General features: G+C 38.7%; 1 protein-coding gene across 2 annotated transcripts in view; it reads left to right on the top strand.

Moving 5' to 3' along the window:
- The window catches only part of CDKL5 (cyclin-dependent kinase-like 5), a 228076-nt gene that overhangs the window by 67734 nt on the left and 147829 nt on the right, over positions 1-12513 (top strand). The window lies entirely within an intron of this gene.

Below are 12513 nucleotides of genomic sequence, written 5' to 3'. Positions count from 1 at the left end.
AAGAGAGCCAACAACTCTTCCTAATAGGTAGGAAACCCCTGTCATAAGCCCTTCCAACACCTTGTATCTTTTTCATAGCACTAATATTTACTGTTTTATACTTACTGTGTGAGTTTTTGATTAAACTCTATGAAATAGGGATCTTGTCTGTTTTCTTTACTGTTACGTCCCAGAATCTATTATAGTACCTGGTACATGGTTAGCTCTCAAAACATTGAATAATTGCTTAATTATAAATCCTTCGGTGTAGAGTTTACAGAATGTACTGTTTTGCCCTTTCTGGAAAATGGGACATTTGCTCTTGGCCAGTCTTTGTTCTCCTCTTCTTTTCCCTGTGACTTTCCCAAGACTACTAAATTTCAGCAATTTCATTTTGGAAGTCTTAAAGCATTTCAAACATGAAATTTATCCAGGTCAATGGTCTTGAATTCATTTAAATCCTGTAGGTGTTCTTCAAGTCTTGGACTTCAGTTCCTTCCATTCCTTTTTTATGTGAAGGTTATTTTTCTTGGAGTTGAGGACAATAACTCAGACCACATTTTCTGACCCACATCAATCCAGCAAAATCTAGGTGGTCCCCAACTTCTGTAAGTTTATTTTAAATTCAGTTACTTAGAATTTGTAGTTCAGAAAATATTACCCCAGAGAAACCATGTTAAAATTGATCTTTATATTTTCACGAAGATGTCTTCAAAATCCTTTTAACCAATAGGGTGTCTGAAATAGTACAGTTTTAGTATGAACTTTGAGTTTCTCTGATCCTATTTTATTGAGGCAGGCTCTTGCTCATCGCCCAGGCTAGAGTGCAGTGGCGTGATCATGGCTCTCTGCAGCTTCGACTTCCTGTGTTCAAATGATTCTCCCACCTCAGCCTCCTGAGTAGCTGAGAGTAGCTGGGACTCAGGCATACACCACCATGCTTCGTTAATTTTTTGTAGACGCAGGGTTTTGCCATGTTGCCCAGGCTTTTCTGGAACTCCTGGAGTCAAGCGATCGGCCTGCCTCAGCACCCCAAAGTGGTGGGATTACAGGCATGAGCCAATGCCCCTGGCTCTGATCCCATGTTAGCTCTGTTTTTCTTTTTCTTTCTTTTTGAGACTAAGTCTTGCTCTGTTGCCCAGGCTGGAGTGCAATGGCACAACCTTGGCTCACTGCAACCTCCGCCTCCTGGGTTCAAGTGATTCTCCTTCCTCAGCCTTCCGAGTAGCTGGGATTACAGGCGTGTGCCACCATGCCCCGCTAATTTTTTGTTTTTTTTTTTTTTTTTTTTTTTTTTTTAGTAAAGATGGGGTTTTTGCAATTTTGGCCAGGCTGGTCTCTCATGCCTGACCTCAGGTGATCCACCTGCCTCGGCCTCCCATAGTGTTGGGATTACAGGCGTTAGCCCCCGAGCCCAGCCTTAGCTCTGTTTTTCAATCTGAATCCATAGACCCTCATATTAGAAAAGACTGGGAGTTTAGTAGGATTGGCAGTGCTGGGAGAAGTATCAAGTAGCTGGTAGAAGATACATTGGGTTGGTACTGGATTTCCTACCTTGTGGAAGGATTCTGAAGATCAAGGGTAGGAAGGCACAATATATTTCATAGTTTGAAATTTTTATGCTAGTAAATTGTGTATAACTCATGATAATCAAGTATCTATTTGATTTAATAAGGGAAACTGAATTATAAAGGATGGATTGATAAATCAAATTACTCTCCACTATTGGGAGAATAAAGCAAAATGAAGATCCTATTAATTATGGGTCAGATGGTCCCATCTAGAAAGAAAACTAAGTAGGAGTGCTTTATCTCCTTGCTTGTATTCAGCATGGAGAAGTCTTTACAAGAGGGTAATTAATTAGGGTGTTTTTCACAAGGCTGTGTCTTCCATAGAAATGGTTTTCTTCTATATGTGGATCTAGAGTTTTAAGATGCTTTCAAACCATTTGAACTCTCTTATCATAACAGAAGTTTAGTCATGCACCAAATGTATTCCTATGCAATTTTCAGTGACAAAATGGTTCTCTCATTTGGATGTGTAAAAACAATACCAGGAACAAAAACAAAACTCATGATTCAACTGATTTTGTACTCTCTTTGGGAAGAAGAAAAGACCCGTTGAGATGAAGATTATAATTTCAGTAACAAAGAAAACATTCAAGGCCCAGGCAACTCTTAAATTCAATACTTATAATCTATGAAATAAATTACAAGCCTATGTTTCTGTCAGTTCCTTAGGTACCTACTTGTTCGCTAATACAGAAACATTGCTTAATTTTACATGTATTTCTTAGTGTGAGTCAAATCCACCCTAAAATGCATTTGGTTATTTGTTTACACAGTGGCTGGTAATAAAAAAACTCAAACAATTTCTGAGAGAGTTAGAATCTTCATGTTGGTAGGTACCTTAGAGGGCATCTAGTTTAGTACAGGATTCCTCTCTACCAGGGACAAACTGTTTACAGAGGCCCTTTCCTGCCACTTGCGAGTTTCCTCCTTCAGGCCTTCTCTGTTCGTTGAACTTATCAAACTCTCTAAGACTCTTTGTACTGGTGGCTTGACTTTTTACATAGGACAGATTTCTCTGAAATACTGCCTTCTCAGACAAGCCTTCCCCAGATCTCCTACCTAAAGGACCTCTCCCCTTCCTAACTGTCATAACTCTATCATAAGACTCTGTTTTATTTCCTTATAATACTTGTCAGTGTCTGAAATTATCCTATTTATTGTCTATCTCCTTTAGCTCCATGAGAGCAGGAGCATGGTCCATGTGTTCACTACTATATCCTGAAGTATCTACAATAGTGGCTGTCCCATCGTAGGCATCTGACATGTATGACAAAAATGAGAATGAATGAATAACCATTGATGATTGATCATTTTGTTAATGTTAAAACCAAACTCTGTAAAATATTTTAAAGAGGGTTTATTCTGAGCTAGTATGAGTGACCATGGTCTGGGGAACAGTCTCAAGAGCCCTGACAAAGTATGCCCTAGGCGATCAGATTGCAGTCTGCTTTTATATGTTTTAAATCATCAGTCAGTACTTGGAGGATGATGTACATTGGTTCAGCCAAGGTAGTGGGGGATCATAGGTGGTTTAAAGGGTTTTCTGATTGGCAGTTGGTTGAAAGAGTTAAGCTTTTTCTAAAGACTTGAAGTCAGTAGAAAGAAATGCTAGAGTTAAGATTAAGTGTGTTGTGGAGGCCAAGGTTCTTGTTATTTAGATAAAGCCTCATAGGTAGCAGCCTTCAGGGAGAATAGATGGTAAATGTCTCTTTTCAGACCTTAAAGGTGTCAGGCTCTCAGTTAATCTCTCCTCTGTTGGGGGTAAGGCCCAGAAAGGAAAGGCCTGGCTGCATTAATGGAGATTTGTTGGCCCTGTGACAGTTATTTTAAAATATGTCAAATAAATACATTTTGCGGTAAAATATTTTGATTGCCTTCAGGGTCTGCTATTTGTTGTGTGATGCTATACCACAGCCAGATTGGAAAGTAAGCCACATTGTACTTTATACTAGGTTAATCATCTCTGATGAGGCTTTATGGGTTGTAGGGCATGAATTAACCCCTGCTTTGCCTGACTTTAGGTGTTTATAATTTGGTATCTTATTGCCAGAGTCTGGTTTGCCAGTCTTATGATTGCCATCCAAAAAGAGAGAGTATAACGAGGTATGTCTGACCTCTCTCCCTGGCTGGGAATTCAGCTTTTCAGGTTTCTCTGGGGTGCCCTTGGCCAAGAAAGAGTTTGTTCAGTCAGTTGGGGGGGATTAGGATTTTTTTTTTTTTTTTTTTTGAGATGAAGTCTTGTTCTGTTTCCCAGGCTGGAGTGCAGTGGCGCGATCTTGGCTTATTGTAAGCTCTGTCACCTGGGTTCAAGCAATTTTCCTGCCTCAGCCTCCAGAGTAGCTGGGATTGCAGATACACGCCACCATCCCTGGCTAATTTAGGATTTTATTTTTGGTTTACATGTGTCCAATCACTACTGAGCTGAAATTTGTCTCCTTTTTGCTTCTATCACTGATCTTAGTTCTGTCCCCTGGAATAAATCACTGGCTCTATTCCATTTTTTCCAAAGTCTTCAGACATTTGGATGTCAGTCATCTCACACTGAGGCCAAACTCACCTGGTTTCCTTACCAATTCCTCATCTGGCATGGTTTTAGGTGAATGGTCACTATCCAGATTATCAGTTATTGGGAATTTTTGGTTTTGTTGTGATACGCAGCACTAAACATAATGCGTTATGTTGTCTTGAACTTCCGAGAGAGAGAGAACAGTTAAACTTTCTTGTTTAATGTGATCTTGCAATGCTTTGTCTTTGATAAAAATTATTTTTTAATACCATATAAATGACGAAGGAACTATTTATATATGAAATCATTATCAGAAATATTCTCTTAAAGGCTTGTTTTATAATGGAATATAACAACATAGAAATACAGTAAACATAAGTATATACTCTAATGAACAATTATAAGTGAATGTCTATTTAACCATCACTCAAGACATAGAAATAGTGCCCCAGGAAGCCCTCCTGTGTTGTGTTGTATTGTGTTGTGTCGTGTCGTGTCGTCTTGTCTTGTCTTTCCCTTTCCCTTCCTTCCTTCCTTCCTTTCTTTCCTTCCTTTCCTTTCTTTCTCTGTCACACAGTCTGTGCACAGTGCACAGTGCACAATCACAGCTCACCGCAGCTGTGATCACCTAGGCTCAGGGAATCCTCCCACCTCAGCCTCCCAAGTAGCTGGGACTAGAGGCGGTCGCCACCACGCCCAGCTAATTAAACAAACAAAAAAAGTTTTTATAGAGACAGGATCTCATTATGTTGCCCAGGCTGGTCTCAAACTTCTGGGCTCAAGTGATCCTTCTGCCTCAGCCTTCCAAAGTGCCGGGCTGCTACATGTCTTTTCTCAATCTCAGTCCCTCCTTACAGGTAATTAATATCCTGATTTTTTACAATAAACACCTGATCACTTTTTTACACAGTTACCACTTACATATACATACTTAATACACTTTATAGTTCAGCTTTGCCTGTTTTTAAACCGTATATAAAAGGAACAATGCTGTTGTATCAGTTTTCTGTTGCATAACAACTTACCACATGCTTAGCCACGTTAAGACACCATATATTAGCTCACAGGTCGGTAGGTTCCCGGCCCGATCTTTTTATTACTTGTGTTTTCTGTTTCATGAATTTTTCTCTTACTCATTTCTTTCTTTACATTTTCATTGGGCTCATTTTGTGGTTCTTTTGTTTAGCCTCTTGAGTTTTATGCTTAGTTCATATGTTTCCAGTTTTTAGTATTTTCTGATGTATGCATATAAGATTCTCAATATCCTCCTTAAGCATTGTTTTCTTTCCATGGATTTGTATTTTTGTTAAGTGTATTATGGTTTCTTCTTTGATTGATTTACAGATTATTTTGGGAATGTATTTATTTCCAAACATAAAAATTATTTTCTAACTATTTCTTTTGTGATTGGTCAACTTTAGTTGTAGAAAGAGACCATCCTTTTACTTCAATCCTTGTAATTTATTTTATTTATTTATTTATTTTTGAGATGGAGTTTTGCTCTGTTGCTCAGGCTGGAGTGCAGTGGTGCCATTTGGCTCACTGCAACCTCTCCCTACCGGGATTAAGTGATTCTTGTGCCTCAGCCTCCTGAGTAGCTGGGACTACAGGCACGTGGTCATCACACCCGGCTAAGTGTTGTATTTTTAGTAGAAACAGGGTTTCACTATGTTAACTAGGCTTGTCTCGAACTCCTGGCCTAAAGTAATCTGCCTGCCTCAGCCTCCCAAAATACTGGGATTACGGGCGTGAGCCACTGTGCCTGGCCCTTGTAATTTATTTTGAATTGCTTTATGGCCTAGCATATGATCAGTTTTTGTGAATGTTGTATGTGTGCTTGGAGAGGAAAAAAAGATATTTTGCAGTTCTTTGCTATAGTTTATATGTTCGTTTGGTCAAGTTTTAAAACCATGTTCAATGTCTTCTATATCCTAATATTTTTCTCTTTCATTTAGTTCTCTTTTTTTGTTATGCTCTCTATCTAGCATTCTAATTTATTTTTATAGTTTGATCTTTCACCTTTTGGACCTTTCAGTTCTGTCACAATGTTCAGTCTTTGGTTTTTATTGCATCAACCCTACCGTTGTTTTGTAGGCTATTGCTGCTCATTTATAGGCTATCCCTGACCCAAAGTCCTTTGAGGGTCACTTTCTTTTTCAGTTGTTTCTGTTGGTTCTTGTTCGTGGTATCTTACCTTGTGTATTTGGCCATCTTTGATTATGTACTGCACTTTGTAAATGAGAAATTATCTGTGGCAGTATTGTGAGGCCTGATTGATGCTATCTTCCTTCAGAGCGTTGCTTAGATCACCCAGATGACATCAACCTACAGTTCAAGTTTGTCCAAGGGCTGATTTATTTCTGTTTTTTCTTATCCTGGGGTTTTGGCTTCGAGTGGTGATTTATCAAACTTTCTCCTTATTTATAAAAATTTTATTTTAAATGATTATGGATACATAATAGTTGTATATATTTATGGGCCACATGTTATATTTTGATACAAGCATACAACGTGTAATGATCAAGGTAATTGGGGTATCCATCATTTCAAGCATTTATCATTTCTTTGTGTTAGGAACCTCCCAATTCCACTCTTTTAGTTTAAATATTTTGAAATATACAATAAGTTATTGCTAACAAACTTTCTCATTTTGAGACACCCTTGACTTTGTGTTCCTAATCTGTAATGATTTCAAGAGCAAGCCTGTTTTTCTCTCACTTTCTGGATCTTCAAATACCAGAAAAGCTAAAATAGTTTTGGGTGGTTTGGATTATCTCTCTGGATTCTATTCTTTTGCTTTGATTTTAGCCAGGTAATTCTTCACAAAAGTGTTTGGAGCTTTTAAGATGTTTCTAAAAAGTATTCCCTCTAGCATTTGTATTTGTCTGTAAAGGGACATTTCATCCAAGATACGTATTTTGCCATCACCAGAGCTAAAGTGTTTTAGTTTTTATGCCTTTAAAAAAAAAAAAAAAAAGTTAATCAGCTATATTCATATAAAATATATAAAATTGCAGCTAAATCCAATATGGCATAATTTTTTTTCCTCAGTATGAATACTGGTATTTAAAAGACCATTCTTGACATCCAAGATATGTATCCACTCACATAATTTTTTTTTTTTTTTTTTTGAGACCGAATCTTGTTCTGTTGCCCAGGCTAGAGTGCAGTGATGTGATCTTGGCTCACTGCAACCATCACCTCCCAAGCTCAAGCAATTCTCGTGCCTTAGCCTCCTGTGTAGCTGAGACTACAGACACCCACACCCGGCTACTTTTTTGGTATTTTTTCTAGAGATGGGGTTTCACCATGTTGGCCAGGTTGGTCTCCAACTCCTGAGCTCAGGCAGTCTGCCTGCCTCAGCCTCCCAAAGTGCTAGGATTACAGGCGTGAGCCACTGTGCCCAGCCCTACTCACATTCTGATTTCCAGTTTTTTTTTGTTTTTTGAGGTGGAGTTTTCACTCTTGTCACCCAGGCTGGAGTACAATGGCAAGATCTCAGCTCACTGCAACTTCCGCCTCCCGGGTTCAAGTGATTTTCCTGTCTCAGTCTCCCAAGTAGCTGAGATTACAGGCGCCTGCCACCGCACCTGGCTAAGTTTTGTATTTTTAGTAGAGATGGAGTTTCACCATGTTGGCCAGGCTGGTCTCGAACTCCTGACCTCGGGTTATTCACCCGCCTCAGCCTCCCAAAGCACTGGGATTACAGGCGTGAGCCTCTGCGCCTGGCCTGATTCCCAGTTTTTATTACTCAGTTTTGACTGCCACAAAGAATAGTGAGACCTAATTTTTTTTTTTTTTTTTTAATTTTAACTTTTTATTTTTTTTGAGACAGAGTCTTGCTGTGTCGCTCAGGCTGGGGTGCAGTGGTAAGATCTCGGCTTACTGCAACCTCCGCCTCCCGGATTCAAGCAGTTCTCTTGTCTCAGCCTCCCAAGTAGCTGGCACTATAGGCGCACACCACCATACCCGGCTAATGTTTGTATTTTTAGTAGAGATCAGGTTTCACCATATTGGTCAGGCTGGTCTCAAACTCCTGACCTCAGGTCATCTACCTGCCTTGGCCTCCTAAAGTGCTGGGATTACAGGCATGAGCCACCACGCCCGGCCACAAATGTTCTTTACAATACTTACATAGATAACTTTTTGGGTCTTCTCAGTGAGAATGATTAATTTTTATCTCAAGTTTCCTTTGAAATAAACCATACCATTATTGGCAGAGAGTAGAATATGTAAATATTTCCTGGGTGTTCTTTCAAACCAGCCATAGAAAATGAAAGAATGGTTCGTTTTCAGAAATGCTCTGAGCATCTTTTACCAGGAATGTGACTGATGTAGATCCTCATATAGCTGGCTCCTTGCCATTGCCATCTCAGCTCAAATGTTACCTTTTTAGAGAAGCCCTCTCTGTCTGAGTAATCATTCTTTTCCCCTCTTTCATAACAAAATACAAGATAATAGTCTCGTATTTTTTTTCCACCAGCAAAATGTAAAGTTCCATGAGGGTAAGGACCTTGCCTGTCTTGTTTACCACTGTGCTGTGTGTCTTATCCTGAAAACATGGGAGGCAGTCAGTAATTATTTGCTTAATGAATGAATAAATATTTATTTCTTCTCAAATTGTGACATCTTTTTCTCTAAATGTCAGAGTAATCCTTAAAAAATTTTTGATTCCACTGAACTCAAGTTTTCTAAAATAAGTATAGCAAAAGGAGGTCAGTGTAGCTGGAGTGAAGCTAGTCAAGGGAGAGACTAGTAGGAGATGATATCAGAGGAGGGGAGGTCAAGGCCTGTGGCTCATGTGGATTTTGGTTTTCACTCTTAATGATATGGGAGGCCATTAGAGGGTTTTGAATGAGAAGTGACATGGTCTGACTTATCTTCTTCAAGAGTTACTCTGACTTCTGTAAGGTCTGTAGGAATCTGTAGGGATACTGAAGTATGGTCTATTCTGGGCTCTCACATCTGTTCTATTGGCTAAGTTAGTCTGTGCCAGAACCACCCTTTCTTAATTTCCCTCACTCTATTATAATCCTCAACATATTCAGTAGGGCATCCTGCCAGATCCTACCCTCAAAGCCTAGTGCTCTTGTAACTTTTCTTATCTTTCTTACTCTTTTCTTTTTCTTATTCTTTGCTGCTCATACTTGTAGTAGGAGGGTGTTGCTTCTACTTGGAACTCTGCCCTTCCATATATATTTTAAAATCAGCTTGTCTTAATTCTTTAGAAAACCTTGTTGGGGTTGTGATTGGAATTGCATTGACTGTATAGATCAATATGGAAAGAATTGATACCTTTATAGTTTTGAATCTTCCTAGCTGTAAAATTTGGATAACTTGTTTAGGTGTTTTTAATGTCTTTGAGTAAAGTTACATATATATTTGAAAAGTGGTTTTGAATATCTTTTGTTAAATCTTATGTGCTTTTTAAAATTATCATAAATGTGGTTTGTTTTTGTTTTTGTTTGAGACAAGGTCTGGCTCTATTGTGCAGGCTAGAGTGCAATGGGACAATCTTGGCTCACTGCAGCCTCCGCTTCCCAAGCTCAAACCATCCTCCCATCTCAGCCTCTGGAGTAGCTGGGACTAGAGGCATGCTTTGCCACACACAGCTAATTTTTGTATATTTTGTTGAGGCTGGATTTTGCCATGTTGCCCAGTCTGGTCTCGAACTCGTGAGCTCAGGCAATCTGTTTGCCTCGGCCTCCCAAAGTGCTGGGATTACAGGCGTGAGCCACTGTGCCCCACCCATAAATGTGATATTTAAAAATTGCCTTTTCTATTTCTTACAAATGATCTTTACAAATGCAACTGATATTTGTGTATTAAGCTTATGTTCAGCTACTTTGCCAAACACTAATAATTCCAGTAATTTATGAATTCTTTTGAATTTTCTGTGAGGTAGTATCTGCAAATTCTGTTTTCATTTCCCTCTTTTCAATCATACATTTTATTCATTTATTGTTTCTTATTTTACTAAACCACCTATAACCCGTGAGGATGTTTTTGTTTTTGTTTTTGAGACAGGGTCTTGCGGTGTCACCCAGGGTGGAGTGCAGTGGTGTGATCACGGCTCATCGCAGCTTCGCCCTCCTGGGCTCAAGCAATCCTCCCACCTCACCCTCTGAGAGTAGCTGGTACTACAGGCATGCACCACCACACCCGGCTAATTTTTGTTGTTTTTCTAGAGACAGGGTTTCACCACATTTTCTAGGCTGGTCTTGAATTCCTGAGTGTGAGTGATCCGTCTACCTCAGCCTCCCAAAGTGCTGGAATTATGGACATGAGCCACTGTGCCTGGCTAGGATGTTTAATACTAATGTTGATAAGTATTAATAGTAGAACTCCCTGTCATGTTTTTGTTTGTTTGTTAGAGACAGAGTCTCACACTGTTGCCCAGGCTGGTGTCTGGTGGCGCAATCAAGGCTCACTGCAGCCTCGACCTCCTGGGCTCAAGTGATCCTCCCATCTCAGCCTCCCACAACCATGCCCGCCAGTCTAGGTTTTTTTTTGTTTTTGTTTGTTTGTTTTTTGTTTTTGTAGAGACTGGGTCTCCCTGTGTTGCTCAGGCTGGGCTCAAGCGATCCTTCTGCCTTGGCTTCCTGAAGTGCTGGGATTATATGCATGAACCACTGTGCCTGGCACATGTTCTTAAGTTTTAAAGGGACTGTATCTACTATTTCACATTTAAGAATGATGTTTGTTGTAGATTTTTGTCAGATGCCCTTATCAGGATATGCACATTTTAAAATCACCTAATAATGTATATATTGCTTTTTAGAAAACTTGCACCGATTTACATTTCTACCATCAGTGTATGAAGGGGCACTTCTTGACAATGCTTATCCACATCGCATGGGGTATTCTTGTGAAAAGTTCCAGATTTTATAGGCAGTAAGGAACTTCTTGTTTAGATTTATTTCTTGCTTTTAAAACAATATTTTGTGTTGGTACTGCTGTTATTATTCTTAGAAATAGGATAAGCTTTTTGAAACAAAGCTTATTTTGAAAATATTTCAGATTTAGAGAAAAATTGCAAAAATAGTGCAAAGAATTTCCTACTTTCTATACCCTTGACGTAGATTTTCCAAGTGTTAACATTTTATCATATTTGCTTTATCATTCTTTCTGTCTTTTTTTCTCTTTCCCCATACACACTTGTAATTTTTCTCAATGGTTTAAGTTGTAAACATGATGCCCCTTTAAAAACTTTAGTGCTGTTTCTTAAAAACAAGAGCACTGTTTTATGTAACCGAAGTACTAATATGAAAATTAGAAAACCACTGACAACAGTACTATAATCTGTGAACATTTGAATTGTATCAATTGTTCTTTATAGCAAAAAAAGAACAAAAGCTTTTTCTTGTTCAGGATGTAATCCAGGATCATGCATTGTATTTCATTGTCATATCTCTTAATCTTCTTTAATCTGGAATAGTCAATTCTTGTTATTCAGTTGTTTCTTGTCTTTCATGACCTTGACATTTTAAAAGAATACAGGCCAGTTATTTAGTAAAATGTCCCTCAGTTTGGGCTTGTCTCTTGCTACTTGTGGTTAGATGCAGGTTTTGCATTTCTGGCATGAATGCCACAGAGGTGGTGATGTGATGCATCCTATCAGGGGACATATAATGTTGGTTTGTCCCCTTATTGATGATGTTGACTTGATCACTTAATTAAGGTGGTATCTGGCAGGATTCTTCAGTATAAAATTACTATTTTTCTTCTTGTAATTAATAGGTATCTTGTGGGGAGATACTTTGAGATTAGATAATATCCTGTTTTCCATCAAATTTTCAACTGCTAGTTTTAGCATATATTGATCATACTTGCTTGAAATAATTATTACCAGAGTGATTGCCAAATGGCGATTTTCTAATTTTATCACTATATTTATTATTTAGAATTATACTTCGCAAAAGAGCTTTCTCTTCTCCCTTACTTATTTATTTATGTCAGTAAGGACTTTTAAAAAAATTATATGGGTTATAATCTGTTACTGTGCTTATTTACTTTGTTGCTCAAATATTCCCGATTAGGCCAGTGGGAGTCACATCAGTCTGACTCCTGTGTCCTTTTGAGGTACCCCTATCATTCTTTGAGCTTTTCCTTACTTTCTGGCACCACAAAAATATACCCTAGGCTCCTGTGGTACTTCTCCTACCCCACCCTTGGAATCAGCTTTTTCTTCAAGGAACTCCAGTTCCTGTTATTAGAGCCCCAGCTGTGTTCATAGCTATAGGGGTGTCATTGCTTCTAGGCCTTCTCAGCAGACAGAGCTAGGAAATATATGTATGTGAGTGCACATTTACACAAACACCTTTATATCCGTCTATACCCCTGTATATTAAAAACTGAGCTTATATTGTTAACTCCATCTCCAAGCCTTCTCCCTTTTTATATTTGTTACTCCCTTTTATGAGAATTAAGAAACCAAGGTCAGTATATTCACCTATT

The sequence above is a fragment of the Colobus angolensis genome, unplaced genomic scaffold (genome assembly GCF_000951035.1).
Source record: "Colobus angolensis palliatus isolate OR3802 unplaced genomic scaffold, Cang.pa_1.0 Scaffold188, whole genome shotgun sequence".
Taxonomy (NCBI): Eukaryota; Metazoa; Chordata; class Mammalia; order Primates; family Cercopithecidae; genus Colobus; species Colobus angolensis.
This window is presented reverse-complemented; position numbering and strand designations above follow the sequence as displayed.